Here is a 20,448-nt window from a genome sequence, read left to right as displayed (position 1 = left end):
AAAATTGGGGTCCATTTACTTCAAAACAACAGAGAAGAAGAAAACCATTTTATGTGCTTAATTCCAAAGTGAATTTTTGAAAACTCCACTAGACGCACAAAATATGGACCCTGGTTGCTTACCAACTCTACCCCATTAACCACAATTGTCTTATACTTTAAATCGAAATAAATCCAAATGGAAAGCGCATTTAGGAGGAATTCATATCCCTAAAAGCCTTGCCATCAACTGACGGCTCAACAAGCTAGTTCGTACTTGAAATTAGTTTTCGAGTGCGTGACAAAGTTTTCCAGCCCAAAATCCATCTCCCTTTGCAATTTTCTTAGCCCGGCTTTGAACTTCCATTACCGAACTCCAAAGGACAAACAACAAGTAGAAAGAAGAAAAATACAAAAATTCCCTTTGCAGCTTCTTCTCGCCTTCACTTTTTTGGCCATGTTTGGCAATTAAATCATTTTGACCATAAATCGAATTTCGCAACACTGAAAGTGGATGTATGTGTATGGATTGTGTGTGTGTGTGTGTGGGCCTCGTGTTAATCCAATTAACTTGGCTTGCATCAAACACATTCCTTTCCACCTATAGAACGAAGGCTGACGGAGGAGAGCGAAAATAAATAAAGAAATGAAAACAGTTTCAAAGAAACTCAAACTTCAAGTTTTATAGTTCCATGCTCTTGGCTCCTCGTATTTTCCCCTCCGGTTTGGTTTCGTTTCGTTTGGTTCTCTTCGCTTCGCTTCGGTTTGGTTCGGTTCGGTTCCACTGGCTACAAATTTCAGACGAAACTTGGTTCACAAAAACTTTTCGCAGGCATTTCATTGGAATAACTTCCACCAACAGATCCGAGATCCCAGTAGCCCCATTCCCCAACATCATCCCCATTCCCATTCCCATCCCCTAGCAGATTGGCAAGGTGGGCCATCAAGCCAGAAAAGCTTGTCCTGACAAATGTTTTCATTGATTTTTACGAGCAGTGAACGTATAAAATAAATTCACTTTTTTCCTGTGCTCTTTATTTATTTTTGGATTTTTATGCTCTGCTCGACCAACACAACAAAAAAAAAAAATCACGACTTTGGTGTAAGCTGAGCCGAAAAAAAGTCGAGAAAAACAAAGCTTTACACAAAAATCTCCGATTGTTTACTTTCGTTTGTTTTGCGTGTTCCATGTTTCGTTTCTTGTGCAACACCACTATCACGCCAGAGGCGGGGAGTGCAGAGGGATCGGAGGGGGATTGGAGGGGGAAGTTGCGAGTGTCAGTTTTACGATTACCATGCGGGTCCCACGTTGGGCGCCATTAACGATCCCACCTACCTCACTCACGTGTGCGTGTCCTGGTTGATGTGTCGTAAACGCATCATAAACAGCTGGTACACGAGCTGGTACCATCCAACCCATTCCACCCAAGTTGAACCCCACTGCATCATCATCAAAATTATACTTCATATTTACCTTTTCCTCTCCAAATACTCTTTTTTTACGCCCAAGGGCCACCCAAAATAATGGACACTGATCTTTATCAACAGGTGTAGGGAGAATACAAGGCTGTTTGCTTATGCATAGCGACCCCAAAGGGTTGCGTATAAAAAAGAAACGTGGAAAATTTACAATAGAATGTAGGTTTTTGGGCCGTAGGATAATTTACAATCCATCTAAATTTCTAAGTGTTTCGTTTTTGGACTTATCATTGTTCATCATAAACGTTAAAATGAATATTATATTTTGAGAGCCTATGAACGGTTCGTATTTAGATGAATCCATAATATATTTTGAGTATACTTTAAGATAAAAAATGTCTTAAAAAGATAAACTCCCGAAATCAATTTTAAAAAGCATTTGACTCTAGTTGATTTCATTACGCCGACTTAATGGAGTCATACAAATGTTAGGAAACGAAAAGAATAAAATATTCGTCGAATTTTGAAAAATTTTCAATTATAATTGCCATCGTGAAAATAGACAATTGAAGACCAATGAATTTGAATTGCTTTGATTGAAATTAATGACAAAGATAAGCGCAGAAATATGAATTATCTGCAGATAGCTCGTTTCCACTGTGCACTGTGGCTGCTTCAAGGCAGTGGAAACGCTTTCGTATGTTTATCTTGTCTGTGCCAAAGGTTTGATTAGCCATAAAAACTCACATTCGGTCTGGGTGTCGTTGTCGTTGTCGTACTTGTTCTATGATTGTATTTCCCCCCCTCACTTTCCGATTTTACTCGACATTTTATGGTCTTTCCCCCATCTATTCCATTTTATTCTGTTTTTCCTTTTTTTTGGTTTTACGAGCTTTCGAATTTTAAAGTCGTAAAATGCATTTCAGAACAGCGGACAGCGAACGGCGACGACAGCCATGGAATCTTTTAAGGCCATGCTGATGGCATTAGCTTATTATTATTAATAATAATACTGGGCCAAGTGCTTGATCTTTAAACCCTTGCTTATTGTGCCCGGCTCGCAAATAAAGTTTATCCTCCCCCTCCCCCCACTTCGAGTTCATTCCAACTCAAGTCAAGTCGAGCCCAATAAAATGTAATTAATTTGCAAAACTTTTCCCCCACACAAGCCAAAAGCCAATAAAGTAAGCCCAAGATCCTGGGCGATGGTGTGGGGCTCAGGATTTGCATGCCAGAGATGAGCCAAAAAAAAAAAAGAAAAAAAAAAGTTGAGAAAAAAGGACGAAAGGGGGGCAAACAAAAAGCAGCAAGGAACAGAAGCCAACAGCTGCTCGACATAAACTTATAAAAGCTGGCAAAACTCTCTAACCAAACGGAGGGGGGGGGGGGGGTGGGGAGGGTGGGGTGTGCAAGTGGGGAAAGCACTGGCATTGCTGCATTAAAAAGTTAATAAAAGTGGAGCATGCCACAAGTCGTGCCGCAATTTGCGGCAGCTGCAGCTGCGTTCCAGCAAAGCGATATGGATATGAATATAAGTAATCCTAGTGCCAAGTCCTGTGCCCAGAATGTGTGTATAGCGCATAGGGGCAAGGGACGGCAAGCGGAACTTGTTGCTCTTCAGGTGGCATAAGCTGCGACTTTTGCACTTGCACTTGCACTTGCTGCCACAGTGCCGTGCTATGCTGTGCTGTGCTGCCTCCACCAAAAGTGGCAAACAATTAAAATGCTCAACATCCTGAACGACACCCTCCTACCCTCCCCCCCACCCCGCAGCATCGACGTATTCAAGGAGTTTCGCAACAAAATAGCACGACAACAAACGCCTTCAATTCATGCGGAAAGGTAAGAAAACACAGAGGGGAGCCAGTCGCCAGTTGCAAGAATTACATCAAAGCAATTCGAGTGGAGAAATCGTTCCGAGAATGAATGTCACAAGAAAAACATCTCTGGCCAGAAGTGAAGGCATTTACAAATAATTAAGAGGTACAACTTTTGGTTAAATTTAATTATTAAAGAAACAAACACAAAACCGGAGGCATGAAGACTTAAAACTTACGAGTATCCTAAAAGCTTCTTCATTAGTCAGACTCATTCACGTGCCACTTAATTTCCACATAGAGCGCCGTCATAACGATCATCATCATCAATAAGCGTTAGTAAAGATTTGGCCAAGATTCTCCGCAACAGTCGTTTTGCCAGAACGAACACATTTCACTTCTGTCAAATATTACCCACATGGATTTATTTATCCGCATCCTAGGAGCCACACACACATCTATACTATAGTAGTACATGTGTGTGTGTGTGTTTGCGGGAAGTGCACATTTATATACTTAAGCCCTCGCAGATGGCAACTAAATGCAACTCTGCTGCCAAGTGGCGAGAGCTCACTTCCACTTGCGGTTTCAAGGGTTACTCAGCGGAGAGCCTGGAGAGCCAGGAGCCAAGAGGCCCCACTTTTGGAGCAAGCGGAGAAATCGGGGAAAAGCGGGTAACGTGGCTGTGCACTTTAAGTAATGCGGCCAATTGAAAATGTCGAACAAGTGCCACCAAACGCCAACAGCGTTGCAGCTGCCATCCAGCGACTGCAGCTAATTAAGAACGCATTAAAACGATTTGTGGGCCCTGGGCTGCCATTAGGGGGGATGGTTGTAGTGGGGCTTTTAAAGGGTCTCAATATTGTCAATCAATAAGTAGATTAAGCGACAAGCGATTATGCAACGGCGACTAAGCCGCATTCAAACGATGCAAAGTGTGTTGCATCATAAGCGAGGTAAATGCCATGAGAAGCGCAGAGAGGGGCGCTTGGGGAAAATAGCTCATAATTCCGCTAAGCTGATTAACGCCGGGCCATCGAAATCTTTGCGTTGCAAACACAAAACACAAGCGCGGAAAACACAGAAAGGAAAACCTGAGATGAGATTCGAGCGCAGTATTTGGTTTCCAGAAAGCAAACTGAGTTTACAGCACAATGAAAATGTATAAATTACGTTTTTGTTTAGCGAAACCGTGGACATATAGCAGTATTTTCTTCAATAAACGATTTCGTGGACTTTGGGATTACTATGAAAATACAGCTAATACATATTGAGTTTCAAATGAGTAATGTTGGCCGCTGTTACACAAGTATCATATTTAAGCACTTGCATTTCCAATGCGCTTTTATTTTGTGTTGAGCCTGAGAAAGTGTATATGTATTGGATTTCATCAATGAAATGACTAAGGCAGTCGAGTGAAAAAATGCAATATTGAATAACTTTAACCAGCAGAGACAAGTCGCAAAAACAAGAGCAAACAAACCAATCAGAGAGATTGCCATACTTCGCGAAGTAAGCTCATTGAGAAGCGCACAGAAAGGCTGCAAAGGCGACCAAACAATGCAAAAACTTTTCCCAGGCCATTAGAAATGTCCAACAACAAGTGGCCATCAAAAAACTACTTGAGAAGGAGCCAGAAATCAGGAGGCGGGCGAAACGACAACAAAAATGGCTAAAAGTACAAAAATTCCCAAAAGCAAAAATGAACACAAAAAACAAAAAAAAAACTTAAAAGCAACTTTCCAGCTCATGGCAAGTGCAAGTGCGAGAGTGTGTGTGTATGTGCACAAAAATATTTTCAATTACAAATTGTATTTTTCCGTTTAGATAAGCAAAATTTATGGCAGGACTCGCGTCCTCGATCGCTATTCTGTCCCGTCTCGGTCTGAACTCAAAGTTTCAGTCGCAGTCCTGCGGCAACAAACACTTTTGCGCTTGGTCGGCGTCGCAGTTGTAAACAAGGGGCAAATACAAGAGCGCGACGGAACAGCACGGAAAATGCCACCAAAAAAATAAAAAAAAGAAAAGTAGGAGAAAAAAAGTGGCAGCCGAGCGGACACCCAAGTAAAAACCCCAAGAAGACTGCCACTGCGACGACCGAAAGACGCCAAATAGAAGTTAAGAAAAAAAAAAGTGCAGCCAGAACTTGCAAAATGCGAAATCGAAAAGCGCAAGAAGCGCTGCGAAAAATGCTGGCTAGAAAGAGCACAAGAGCGACTGGCGACTAGAAGATACCCTGTGCTGCAAATATGTTACAAAGTATAGATAGTAAGTGCATGATTATTGATTCAAGTTTATGTAATATATTTAATTAAATATAACATTCACTTTAGTTTCAGAGTTAGTTTAAAGTTATTATAAAATGTTAAGGAATCCGCAACTGTTGCCCTGCATTTGACCTTCGCCAACTTCAACGGTCAAAGGAAGTGCAACGAATGGAGACGAAGGAAAAGAGCGTACAGATTTACAGAGTATTTTCCGTCTACGTGCTTCCCGGTGGCGCCGCCAAATGTCACGTACGCAGACAGTGGCAGCCAGAAAGGAAGTGGGCGGAGTTCGGCCATGGGCGCGAGGGGGCGTGGCTGCAGGGTTGCCCTGCTCATATGACCTGTCACATGAATGGCAGTGCCAACTTAATGCGAAGGCAAATGCAACAAACTGGACAGAAGACGCAAACATTCGCCGACACATCCTTCTAGGGTTGTCATCTCTTCTTAAAAAGAAAAAACTTATATGTATATAAGAAACAGAATATAGCCAGAATCAGCAGACTTCGATTTCCATTGAAATATATCAAAATTCGATTGTAAGGGTTTTCTGAGAGCGGACTTCCCCTCTTCCACCTGACAGAATTGATATTAACATAATTTCTTTATTTCATTTTCATACACGTTTCCACGCAAGGACACAAGTTTGGCTACTGACTGGTTGGGTTGCAAGAACAGTATCAAGTAGGACAGTATCAAGTAGGACATGAAGTGGTTATTACTGTTCCACCATTTCGCACTTCCAGTAAATGCCAGCAACCCTAGACTATCTTTTTTGTGCCATTTTCGAGCATCTGAATGTCGGCAAACTTTAATGAGTTCGCTGACTTCTCGCCCATGTGGTCCTTGTCCTTAAATAATGACTGCAAGAATCAGTCGCTAATAGTCTTACTGAGTCACACAGGCTCCCCTCGTACCCTTCGCCCCCTTAAGCGATCCACCCGGTGAGCGTTTGAAGCGTGTGAAGCCATCAAAAATGGAATTGACACGTTCTGCCGCCAGATGCACGCAAACAAAAGGTAGTCCACCTCCTCCACCCGTTTCACTTCTACATCATCATCATCATCTCCATCTCCGTCTCCATCTTCATCATCGTCATCTTTCCATTCTTCTTCTTTCATTCTGCAGCCATGTGGCAGAGTGGTGACCCCGACGTCGTCTTATCATAATGATGACGTTTACATTTCAATTAACGGCGAACAACACAATTGCAGCAGTCAAATTATATAATTACACACAAACAACACGCGCACGCAAAACGAGAGCGACAGAGACGGCCGCTGCGCCGAGTGAAAGAGAGGGAGCGCACTCATTTGACTATATGCATTTGTGTGCAACGCGCACAGCAACTATCTATATCAACTATATTGCTATATATCTATATAGCTATACATCCCATTGAAGGCAGCTGCAAATGCAACGCAGGTGTTGCCCCATGTGTCAAAAAATAATCACTTTGAAATCACTTCAAAAATTCAGACAGCACAGATGAAATATGCGTGCAATAGGGACCGAAAGTTATATAGAGAGAGAGAGAGAAAGAGAGGCAGAGAGGGGGGCTAGAAAGAGAGGCAAGTCCCAGGGCTCTGTCAAGTGTTCCGGGCATTATATAGCATGTTCGAGCCCCAGGTCGCAACTATACCTCCCCCATCCACCACCACCCCCCCCCCCCCCCCCCCCCCCCCCCCCCCATACAGCTCCCAATTGGACTGTCTTGTAATTTCATGTGAACATTCAATTCACCGAGCGACTTAAAGACACTCGCTCCTAAATGGACCACAGCTGCATTTCGAATCGATACTGGAAAAACGGATCGCATTGAGAAGTGGAAACATACGATCACCTGCATATGCCAGTTATACACATGCACCCCACTTTTTTCCAGTGCTAAATTGTAAATGTAAATGGCCAACAAAAAAGAAATATTAAACTGACAACTTGACGGTTATGAAAAGTGAGATTTTTAATTATCGTTTCCGTGTCAGAGTCGAAGTCAAATAATTTTTCACCATGATTTTTTTTGTGTTCGTGTTTGAAGGAGCGGTACGCAATCCGAACTCAATTCCCACATTGAACCACCTGAGAACTTAACACCGCCGCGGTGGGGTGGGGGGGTGAAAAAATAAAAAGCCGGGAAATTAAAAAGGCGAAAAAAGAAAACACATTGAATTGTTTTCTATCGTGACACATGAGAGGCCTTCATAGGCTCGAGCGCGCTTGTGGTGCATAAGTTGCCATGCCACATATAATAATCTCTGCTGGCCGTAATTTATTAACGCTTTCTGTCCAACTCCCCACCACCCCATCACCCCACCAACCCCCTCATCCTATCCATCAGCTCCTCCATCATGCCGCTCTTGCGTGCCTCTTGCGGCAATGGCTGTTGGCGGTTTCGCTTTCAGCGTTTTATTTCAATGCGATTGAAAGCAAATTGAAAGCCGGCACCTGCCAGAGAGCACACGCGGCCAAGGAAACGAGCAAACCCATTTGCGGACTAAAATGGCCAGCGAATGGACTCACTCACACTGCGAGAAATTGTGCACCTCTTTTCATGTGTTCCTATTATCACTCCACGCTCTCACTCCTGGCATTGCAACCTCGGAGAACTGATGTTACAAATAAAAAACAGTTAAAGTTCGTTCTTTTTTTTCTTCGTGCATCTTTCAATCAAACTGCTTGGTGGGATTTGATGAAGCGCACTAAACAAATAACGCCCCGGCAATATTTCATTAAAAACTTAACGGTCTAACAGCACAAAGTGCTTTGGGGCAACACGGTGCGACTTGAATGGGGGTGCACACAAGGGGCACGAAGGACGAAGGACGAAAAGGGCTTACAGGTAGATAAAAAGCCATTGGCTAATGCCCCATTGGCGTGTGTTGTGCACTGCCAAAGGCTGGCATTTGATGGAAACAACACAAGATGCACTTTAACCGGGCCAAAGAAGCAACATGCTCGCTGATGGCCACACCTAATGTGATCCTAAATGCCCTTAAAAGTGATTTTAATTGCCATCGCAAATTTGTGCAAGCATTCTATAAATATTTGTTAAACTCCCATTAGACTGTGGATTATTTGCTTAGCAACTATATATAATTATATGCAATTTTTTTGCATTTATTTCTCCACGTGGGCGGCTCTTGCATTTCGTAATTTCCTTGCTTGCATTGCACTCCTTTGTTATTCTCAATATTTTCCAGTTTAATTAGTTTGAAATTACACAAACAGCTAATAAGCGAGATGAAAAATGCATGAAAATAATTTTTGTTGCATGCTCGCGTTTGAATTTTCAATTTGCCGTTTGCTGAAATTGACAGTTAAATTATTATTATTATTATTATTATGCTTGTTAGTTGACTTTAACCGCCATTGGTTCGCTGGCCAGGCTTTGTGCTGATATTATTGTTATTATTATTCTTGTTTGGGAGCCGCGACATTTTCGATGTCAAATTGTATATTTTTTGCGGTTGTAGAATTTATGGTAAATTAAATTAGCCTGATTGCTATATGCATTTATAATGGCATCACTTCAATCCGAAACCCCCCCATCCAATGGCCAAAGCCAACCTGTGTGCAATAATAAATTAATGAAAAAATTGTTTATTGCTTTCATTTCATTTGTCCGGCACTCATTCCCGCACCCCTCCCCATTCCAAATGAAAATGCCTCAGAAATTTCAATAAAAATTTTATGTTATAATTATAGGCCAAAGACGGACGAAGTCGACGGATACATAATAAAAATTAACGCTGCTCTCCCCCTCGAAAAAAAAGGAAATTCCCGGGTTTGTGTTTGTGTTTGGGTCACCATTTTTCTATTAGACAAATATGAGTGAGGAGGGGTGAGAGAAAGAGAAAGAGGGAGATGGCATGTTCGTCATGTGCGAGTGTAATAAATTTTATTAAAAACATATACAAACAAACGCATAAACGAGATCCAAGACCAAGTCAAGGTAGAAGCCAAAAAGCAGGAGGGGAGCTGGCCACACATATGGGCCATCATACGTGACCGTCGATGGAATTTTGGGGCGCGTCCCCCCTCTCTTTCTCTCCGTCTCTGGCCGTCTCTTTCGGCATCCAGCTGAGACAACACACATAAAAACGAAAATAAACAAAGGCGATGGAGGTAAGTCGACGTTTAAGGAGAGTTGGCATGCAATCAAAGCTCACGATCTGGGAGCTCTGAGAATTTTCCCCAAAATAGTTGGCACTGCGCCACACAAAACCGAATAAAACGACCATTTTTCAAGTTCAAAATTGAAGAGCTATATGTCACTCCAATCGCAATTTCACCATTTATAAACTAGATAATAACACAGAAACAAGTATCGAGGCGCAGATTTGAATTTCCATAAAATCCGCTTAATTGATATACTCTTACGACGCGTGAAGAAGGAAAGCAATAAAATGTATTAAATTCAGCAAGTAACAAGCGTTGTTAAATAAACACTTTCTCCTACTCCACAACTCCTCAACTCCAAAAAAGAGTTTCCTGTTCCCAAGCGGCGAGTACAGAAGAAAAGCCCCAGCGAAAAAAGGAGAAAAGGCATCGAACACAGTTAAGTGTGGCCAAATTAATGGACATCGAATGAAGTTGACCGGCTGTCATAAAGCGTTCATAATTACTTTTCACACCAGGCGGCGGCAAACCGAACGCGTGACTAACGAGTGCGAGGAGTGTGCAACTTGGGGGCAGAGGGGAGCTTGGAGCCCGCCAGAAAGAGAGGGGAGCAGAGGGGCAGAGGGGCAGAGGTGACCCCAAACAAGCCCACAAACAAACAGTCGGCAAAGAACAGAAACAAAAAATAAAGAGGAAAAGATAACAAGGGGCATATTACAAATAAACAATCATAAATTTCTATAAATTCTAATTGAAAGTGTTGCGAGCTGCGGGGCAGATTGAGGTGATGTTTATATTTATAGGCTTAGAGCGTATTGCGCACGACATTTGTTTATTTATGGCGACTGACAATAAAATTTAATAACTTTGACACAATTTAATTAATTTCGATTTTCCAATATGACAAAATAAAAAGAAAAAAAATATATGTAAAAAGCAGCGGGCGAACGGAGCAAACAAACAAAATGTGCAAAGCCAAACAAAAGTCAACACGACATTTTATACTATACCCATACGACATTGCGAGTTATAGGCAAACATATTTATGAAAATAAATTTTGTGCATTTCGGACTCTGTTTTTTTTTTTTTTTTTTTTTTTTTTGTGGTACGCTCCTGTGTCACATGCAAAGGAAAATTGAATTAAAATTTACCAAGTTCAATTTACAAAACTAGTTTTGACCAAAAATAAACGTACCGGTTTAAAAAAGGATACTGGCCTTTTTTCATTATCAAACAGTATGCATGCAATGGAAATTCCATCCGATTCAAATCAAATTGACTAAATTGAGAGCTTTGAGATATTCAAATCGAAAGTGAAATTGATTTGTCCTGTTCAAACTGACAGTTGAATGCATTTTTTTTTTTTTGGACGACCACCACCAGGCTTTAAATAAGTTAAAATAAGAATTATTATGCCAACGAAAATTCTTTCACAAACCAAAACAATTTTGAAAAGCAACCAGCAACCAGCAATAGCAACTCGTGCAAAGTTAACAAAATGTGTAACGCCCCAGCAGAAAACCAGTCAAATTGACAGAGTTATTATAGTCTTTATGTGTCTACAAACGGATGTGTGTGTGTGTGTGTGTGCGTATGCTGCTGGCCAGTGGCCACCAAAAAACCGCAATTGAAATGCAAAATATTGCCGACATATAAATACGAGAGTGTATGTGAAAAAAAGTCAAAATGCAATGATTGAAAAATGAAAAAGCATAGGGGAAAATATTAATTTTGAATGCCTGGCCTGGACTGGCCTGGCCAGTGAATTGCGTGCCGTCTATCTCTCTTTTTCACCATAGCTTTTTAAATTGTGACAACATAAAATAATTGTTAAAGTCCACAAATAACAATAAACAAGCACACAGAGTGCAGAAGCAGCAGAAGCAAGAGCAAAAACCAATTTGCAATGCACCAAAAACCAAAAACCGAGGCCCAACTCCATTGGGTATACTCTTTGTAAGTGAAAAAGAGAGAGAGAGGGAATGAGAGAAAGAGAGAGAGAGAGAGAGAGAGAGGGAGAGAGTGTGCCTGTGTGTGAGGTAAATTTATTGATTTCCATATATTTATTTGTGTAAAATGCCATAAATTACAATTATTTAACAGGGCCGGACGGATGAGTCAGACGGACGGGCCGTAAAGTCAACGCGCTAGCAAACGGACACTCACCCCCCCTCTCACCCCATCACTCAATAGCCCCCCTTACACCCCCCTTGGGCCACTGTGTAGTTGGGTCAGTAGTGCTGCTGTTGCCACTGCTGTTGCATAATTTGTTGGCCAAATTGCAACTCAACAAGCCAGGTACGTAGACGGTCTACGTTCGAAACGGACATACATACATACATATGTACATATATGCAAACAGGCAGAGGAGTGAGAGCCAGGCTCATCAAATATGCAAAATTCTGCAAGTCCTTGCAGCAATTGCAATTAAGGATGAGCTGCCGGCGAGGCGACTACAAGGCAAATCACAGATAATGAAAACAGTGACTCATGGTGAGTGTTACTTAGTGCCCAATTAGTTGGTGTTAATGAATAGATGAATGCTACGAACCCAAGTTATGTGTGCAAAAATACTACTATGTTTCATTTGTAAATATTGTGCTGTATGATTTAAGAATTTATTTAGGAACTATGCCAACTATAGTGCTTAATAAGGTATAGATTATTCATTATTCTTTGACTAAATGCAAATATGAAGTCACGATATGCGGTTAACCTCCTTATCATGTGGCTTCCATATTAGGCATTTCCCAATCACCGAATCATCAGGGGGAATTCACTCAGGCATCTCCAATCGACAAAGGAGCTTTCCACCCACTCACGTCCCCGTTCCCATCCCATCCCCATTCCCTTTCCGCCTGCAGTCTCGCATTCCTGACCCTTCTCCAGCGCCAGGATGGCTGCAGGACTCGCTCCCCATTGAGCATTCAGTTAGCTAGTCCTGATCAATCGCTTGGTCATTTGTTGGCATTCGCCCATTCGCAGGACTCGCTCAGTGCCTCAGTGTGTGTTTGGACTATTATGTCCGGAGCTTATTAACTGCGGGTCTCGCAAATGCAATGCAAATAAGCAAATTTGCAATCAAAAGAACGATTTTCATATTTAAGATGGCATGCAGCAAGTGCAGCTCGTTGGGTGGAGGGGCGTAGATTGCGTGCGGCGGGGCAGGGGAAATGTGCAAGGAAGGAAGAGGGGCTGTCTGTGAAACGGGGCGTGGCTGGAACAGAGGCATGCACTTAATTTGGCAATTGTCTCTGCACAAACACAAACGCACAAGATATGTTTGCGTACGAGCGTATTGCCTGCCTGCATGTATTTATGTATGTTTCTGTGCGAGTATCTCGTATCTCCCCCCGCTCATCTATCGTCCCCCGCACCACTACCACCGCATTTCCACCCACACAACCACACAGAAGAACTGCCCGTGTGTGTGTGTGCGCCTGCCTTTGTCATTAATATTAATTTCGTGTTTAATTTATTGTAATTTACGTGCATTTGATAAATCGTGTTATTATAATCAGTTGACTGGAAACGTGAAGAAAGGACAGGCCATGAAATACACTGAATGGCACTCAAATTAAACCCAGAAAGCTGTTTTCCTTATATCGAGGCTATTATTGCTTCAGTAAAACCCAAGCACAATATTTCTAAAACTTAAAATTGTCGAGTTTATATTTCCTTTGTGCATGGTTCCATTTTTAGTTACAATTCGTTAACCCGTTTTGTAATGGCTCATCAAATTGACAATTTCTTTCAATGTATGAGAATAAAGAGGGGTAAAATGAGCAGTTATCTGACTAGATGGTATGGGTTTTCTACCCAAATGCCAACGACAGTTGTCTGGGCTCTATTATTCGATGGACTTACCTCTAAGCCAACTCCCACTTCGGCAAGTATTACGCGGATTCCTTTAACTTGTAGACTTCTCAGAACAGAAGCTCTTTAAAAACTGCAATGAGAAGAAGAAATGAAAGTTAATTATTATGCAAAGCAATTGTTTCTGAGGGTCAAACTTAAAACTCATAAATAAACAGAGAAAATAAAAGGATAACAACTAGGTAATGCTTTTCATATCAGCAATTTGCATTATAAAACAAATTATTTTTAGTATAAACCATAATTTAGTATTTCTTTTCAGCCCAATGTAAGCTTCAAAGCTCTAGCTTACGCAGAATATCGTACAACACTCGATACCAGCCAACTAATATTTATGAGAAGCGCATAGAAAGGACCAAAAACCACTTGAGTGGAATTCCGAACCGAAAGGATGAACGTGGGGGGATGGGGGGGTGATTTTACCCCGGGTGATGTCGGGTAATGTCGGGGCAATAAACATTTTGCTCTCGTGTGCGAATGGTGTGGAATGCTTGAGGACAAGTGTCGCATAAAGGAATACACCAAACACCCTGCCACCCAACTTTGCAGTGTGGAATGCATTTTTATAACGAAATAATTATATTTATGCCACGGTCGCGAGGGGCGAATGTGCATTGGCCATTGCACAGAGCGCATTCAAGTCGAAGTAATGCAAAAAGGCGAATCGCAAACCCGATTCCGATCCCCAAACTCCCCCCCTTTGGAAAACCACCCCCAATCCCCTCTCGAATCCACCGCTTCTGCACATAACGGCATCCATTACACGCAACAACAAAGCCAAAATGGCGTCTGGGGCGACAATGTGTTGCACGCGTGTGTGTGTTGTGTGTGTGTGTTTGCTGTGTGTGTTTGCTGTGTGTGTGTGCGAGTGTGTTTGCGACGCTTTGTGTCTGTATTGTCGTTGAAATTATTTTTATTATTTTACACAATTTTTATATGGAAAGCCAACCAAATGCGATACACAGAAAACGAGAAAGAGAAAAGCGAGCAAGGCGAAAAAAATGAACTTTTACAGCCGGGCATAAATATTTAGTATATGGTTCTTGTTGCTGCATGTTTATATTGTTGTATTTAATGAGATTTTTGAACTTTTCCCCGCCATAAGCGCCTTAAGCGTTTACTCTCGCTCTGTGAAAACACTTTACAGAAGCCACAAAATGGAAAGCAAAACACGAAGCATTCAAGAAGTTTTTCTTTTTGATGTCTCCAACGCGCGGGGGAGTGTGAAAATTGAAGCTGGTAAATTTCCTGCAGATGCAGGATATTAAAATGCTTATTTGAAAAGCAATAAATATTTTGTGGTGTGAGACGTGAAACGTTTTTGTAAATTGTGCAACCGATTATATCGCTGCTGCTATATTGCCAGAGATTAATTTACATTAGTTTTATTTTCTTTACGAATATCCACATATCTTAATGCCATGCGTTTCACCTTTTAATATCTTAATTCCAATCGAGATATGCCACTATCTTCACATCTAAATGACTTCAAATTGCATTATTACCATCCATAAATTCCAAATCGTATTCCCATAATCATGAAATCAATTTATTGTCATCACATTTAAGCCCATTAGTTTGAGACTCGATAAGATCTCCGATCTTAATCTCAAATGCATTTGTCATTCCCCAATATCGAATCAGAGCAGATCGAAGACCAGTTTTTGAATCGTTTCGATTTGGTTTCGGTTTTGGTTTCGGTCTCCGATTTTCCCGTCTTGTGTGGGTTGTTGTGCAACCCACCAGCCGGATGGCATAAAATAATAATAATGATAAAGGAAAACCGGTGGCTGAGCGAGCATCAAACGCAGACTTTGACTCCAACGCATTCATTAGTTCTCATTAGGAGACAAAACATTTCGAATCGAAACTCGCATCTGAACAATAAACAAAACATTTTTCACCCGTGCGATGGGGACTGACTCTACCGGTTTATTGGCGTCTCTAATGAACCTCTATTAATAAATGGAAAAGGAAAACTTTACATATCAAAAAAGTCGCCATAGAAATACGTATGACATTGTTAAACCAAATTTTCTAGCTATTTCTACGATTTGGGTGGTCATAGAAATCGAGCGATAAATTTAGAATCGAGTGGGTTGTGCAAAAGAGGTTAGTCTTCGGCTCGATTTAATGTTGATTGAATGCTCTAATGGCAAACAAAATAGGATTATTAGGTTACGAGTAATGTATACCGAAACGCACAAGCATTACAAATATCGACATAAGTTCGCTTTCCAGTTTGAAGTCCAGAACAAATACACCCTCGACCTTAGCTGGAAAGCCAACCCGGTCAATTAAAGACCTAGAAATGCATAATTTCCCATTTAGCCCATTTATGAATTATGCAGCTGAAAGCGGGCCAAAGGAAAATACCCAAATGGGGTGGAATGTGGATATGACATAAGCGTTTAAATATTTCAAAGGAGCGACTCCACTTCACTCGACTCGCTGGCGTGGGCGAAAAGCTCTATAAAAACAAAACGAAACCAAATATAAGACAAATGCAGGCCCGTGGCGAAGTTTTCAGGGGGTTTGCGGGGAGGGGGGGAGGGGGCGCTGTGGGGCACAGTGTGTGGGGAAAGGCAAAGCAAACATGTGACATATGCGGCAATTAATGCCGTTAATTATTAAAGTTAACACCCAAAAGCGACATGCACAAGTCAAATAAATAAACACGCAGCAGGGAACGAAGTCAATGGCTCTTGGCCAAAGCCAAAGCCAAAGCCAAAACCCTATATACCACACACACATACATACATATACATACATCCATATACTATGCGACCGAACCCCCTGAAAAAAACCCATAAAATGCCAGCCCCCCTGCACAAACGCCCCAACAATTAAGGACAATGCGTACTAATTTCAAACGAAAACTCCAACGTGGCCAACTGAAAGCGAAGCGGAAAAGAAAGCACAAAAAAAAAGCCACCAAGAAATTTAATCAAAATTACTGAAATAAACACCGAAGTTACCGATATCCTATAATTAAGCTTACTTAAAAGTATATACAATCTACGTTTTAGTTTTGGAAATATTATTTTAGTTGGAGTGCGGCGCCAAATTTTAAGGGAACTGATAAATATTCAAAAGCTATATTTTATTTTGTAGTAATAATTACTAATTGTGTAAGTCAAAGCTTCAAATTAGTTATGGGTTTTAAATAAATTGAATTACATTTTAAAGATTGTAATCAAAACAGTATGTGATATATGTGTTTTCCAGCAGCATGAGGCCTAATCTCTCTCCCAAAAGTCGCGGCAATAATGGTTTTTATTTATAAACTGCCACAAAAGAGCGAAATGGGAAAAGTGAGGAAGTGTGGAAGTGAGGGGGACGTGGGGATCTGGCTTAACCCATGCGTGCCGCAAGATGAAGAAGAAGCCTGTTGGGGCAGGACAGTTGGCACATAAATAATTTACACACCCGGCCCTCGATTCGCCGTCCTGCTGACATAATTTCTCCCTCTTTCAGCCAACAAAAAATATATGGCAGGGTTACTCACAATTAGGGGCATGCCACTTTTTTTTCACAGGTACGGGGGGAGTGGGGTTTATATGGGGTGGATATATATTTTTTTTTTTTTGAGAATATGGGGGCGGATTTGGAGGGCGAACGGTTGACAAGGGCAGTGCAATGCATAAGCAAACAAAACTTTGGCAATTTTGTGCAACTTTTTGGCTTCCACATTTTGTATAGAAAGCACTTTTTTTCCCTTTGTGTTTTCTGTTTGTCCGTGTGTGTGTGTTTGTGTGTGTGTGTGTGTTTCGAGGAAATTATGTTTTTGGAAAACAGGAAAACCTGGGCAAGTTTTTGGGGGCAGTACAACGTAAAGACGATTGGGGAGCCCGAGGAAGAGGTAATCCCATTTTAGAATAAGCTTTGCTTAGGTCAAATCAAGTTCAACTTTTTCAGAGGCTGCACAATCGAGTTGAGCTCATACCAAGTCGCCGATCGACTCGAACTTTGCTTAGAGTAAGTTGAGCTAAAAATGCCTCTGTTTCTATTGTTATTGGTATTTAGGAAAGCTTTAACAGTTTAACTGCTTGGAAATTGATGAGAACCTTTTAATATCCAACTCGGAGGTAATTTGCTCTAAATATTCAGAAGATTAGGCAGCATTTCGAATTTTTCACACCCACTGGGCAGACTCTGTTTCGTTTTGCACCGTTTCACAGTATATTATTTTTGTTTTTGTTGAAACGTTTGCCACTTAACGGGCACATAAAATGCCAATAGGGATCGCCGGTTTTTCTTCTTATTTTTCGGGGGAAGGAGTGAAAATGTGGGGACAATGACGATGAGCATATGATTTTCAATTTTTGCCACAAATCCAGACAAACACACTCAGACTAAACTTTGTGGTCTGCCCTGTTCGCGAATATAGTGTCAATAGTGCACTCGAAAAAATTCTGTAGATAAAGACATTAATATAATAATATATTATATAACTATATTAAGATTAATACATTTATAGATTTATCCACAGACATTGTTTTAATTGGCATTTCACGTTGCAGATATGTCATCAGGCACTCCTTTTTTTTTTAAGTGCAGCTCAAACTTCGTGGCATCTCCTCCGACCGCCGCCCACCAACAGCCACGCCCCCAGCTGCCCCCTCTGTGAACCGTTAAGCGCCATTAGGCGGCTGTGCAGACATTAAAAACAGCTGCCATCGTCTCCTGTTTTCCGCTCTTGTTGTTGTTGCCGTTGCTGGTGAGGCAGTTTTTTTTTTGGGGGGGGTGATGGGTACGGGGGGAGACGGGGGGCAGGGGGACAAGCGACGGGGAGCGGCACAGAAATTGCCTGTTTATATTCGCAGCGACAGCAAATTTTATTATTATTTTTGTTCTTGACAACGACAACGGGCAACGGAGGAGCAGCAGGCACAACAACATTGCCAGCAAGGCAGGACACCGATTTTTGAGGGTTTCCCCCAAAGGAAGAGGGGAGAGGAGGGGTGGGTGGTGTGGTGTGGCAGGAACATGTCCCGAAACCAAATACAGGGTGTGGCCCTGGGGTGTATTAGTTGGGGGAGTCGCACGACATTAAAAATTGAGTAGTTTCACATTTCATTAAAACAAAATTTTTACCAAACAAATATAAAGATTTTTATGTATGAATATTGCATACTAGTTACAAATGTATTCATCACATAAGCAACCTTTTAAATTGTAAGTAATATATACTAAAAATGCTTTACAGGATATCAGCAAGCTTATAGCTGAATTCTAGAAAAATGTATTTCCCAAACAAAAACTAGTTTCCCATTTTATTTTCCTTTTTGTTTTTCTGCAAATTTTGCATTTATATTTCGAGGGAAGCAAATCAAAATCAAAGTTATTTGGCTGTTGTCCGTTGAATGTGTATTGCCGCATAGACACAATTCACATCGATGACAGGGGCTCCATTTGCCCCTCCCCAACTCCAACATTTGGTCAGCATGGGTTAATGTTGCGCCGACGCACTGTGCTTAGAAGATTTTACTTTGCTTCGATTTGGTTACTTTTTCTTTTCATTTTTTTTTTTTTTTTGGTCGCCGACTGCGCGCCTCCAATTAAAGAATAATTCATTTCAATTGAAGTCAATCAAAAGAAATTATTTCACGCTTAATCAATTAGAGAAGATGAGGCTCCAAGCAGCGTACAAAATGTGGCAAAGAGAAACCCCAGAGCCAGACACCCCCAAACAAAGAGGAATGTGTGCTGTGTTGTGTGCCGTACTGATTTTTCACTTGAAAAAGAAAAAAAAAAAGAAAATAGCCGAAAAAACGCGGCAAACAGAACGATTCCGAACGATCGCGAACGATCCTCATCATTATGATATATGGGGCAGACAGACGGAGACGAAGGGGCACTGACAGTCATCACTTGAGCTTTGCTTTTAGTTTTCGGAATCCAAACAAATTGATTTCGCCGAGGGTGTTGAAATGCCGGGAAGTGCCACTTGGAGCCCCAAAGATAAGCTTATGAAATGTATGGGATTTTATATGGCAGCCTAAGTAGCATTTCTCTTCTCGAAGCGAAGCCCAAACTTTTGAGGATCATGTGCCATAATCAGGGCTAGATTTACGACTCCAGTCGCCAGCTGGAAAATGAATTAAACTCAAGAAGCCGCACTTGAGTTACGATTGGATAAGTGATTTAATTAGTTCGATTTGATGGAAAAGCGGAAGAGCGATATTAATAGGGGCATTGTTCGGAATATGGCATCATATATCAAAAAACTGAATTAATAAGGGCTGAAAAGAAAGCACTTGATACATTAGAAAACCTAAAAAAAAACTAAAGACACGACTTAAATGTTTGAAATAAACTGTTGGCGGTAAAATCGTTATTTTTGCCATTTGAATGGTTTAATCTCCATATTTTAGTATTATTAACATTGAATGCAAATCGAACTCATCCATTCAGAACCCACTAAAGCGTTAAGAGAAGAAAAGAAACACTGCTGCACATGTTTCTACTTAACAATGCCGTTTTCTCTCATTTCGCAATCCAAATATAGCGCATGTTCAAAAATTACAAATTAGTTGGAAATATAATGCCATTATGTTTCGTTTGATTCCGTGCCGCCAGAGGGCGCCACCGCATCGCGGCACAGGCACTACGTAAACGAATCTCCTAAAAGCAGCCGCAAGATCTTATAAAGTATTTATAGTTATATATGGATATGGAGAGCAGGAGTGGGAGTGGGGATGTCGTAAACAATTTTTGTGCTTACGCAACGCCCACCCAAGTGGCGACACCAGACAGACGAGGGCGGTGTGTCAGAAAGGGGGCGTGGCCGGGGGCAGGGAGGCAAGCGTCGCATTAATTTGTCATTTTGCGCGTGTGTTGACGACGGGCAAATATAGAGAGGCAAGTGCTGAAGGGGAGAAGTGGACGGAGATGGAGATGGAGAGGCAAATGGCAAATAGAAGCCACATCAAGTGGCATGCCGCACACACATCCACAAACGAAGAAAA

The 20,448-nt window shown here is 41.5% G+C and overlaps 1 protein-coding gene across 1 annotated transcript in view; it reads right to left on the bottom strand.

Moving 5' to 3' along the window:
- LOC6525865 (hornerin) overlaps positions 1-20,448 on the bottom strand; it is an 87,086-nt gene that overhangs the window by 25,450 nt on the left and 41,188 nt on the right. Inside the window, exon 3 of the mRNA XM_039370151.1 lies at positions 13,469-13,550. The gene's annotated coding sequence lies outside the window, so the exon portion shown is untranslated. The remainder of the gene's footprint in view (positions 1-13,468; positions 13,551-20,448) is intronic.

Source organism: Drosophila yakuba, chromosome X, assembly GCF_016746365.2.
Source record: "Drosophila yakuba strain Tai18E2 chromosome X, Prin_Dyak_Tai18E2_2.1, whole genome shotgun sequence".
NCBI lineage: Eukaryota > Metazoa > Arthropoda > Insecta > Diptera > Drosophilidae > Drosophila > Drosophila yakuba.
This window is presented reverse-complemented; position numbering and strand designations above follow the sequence as displayed.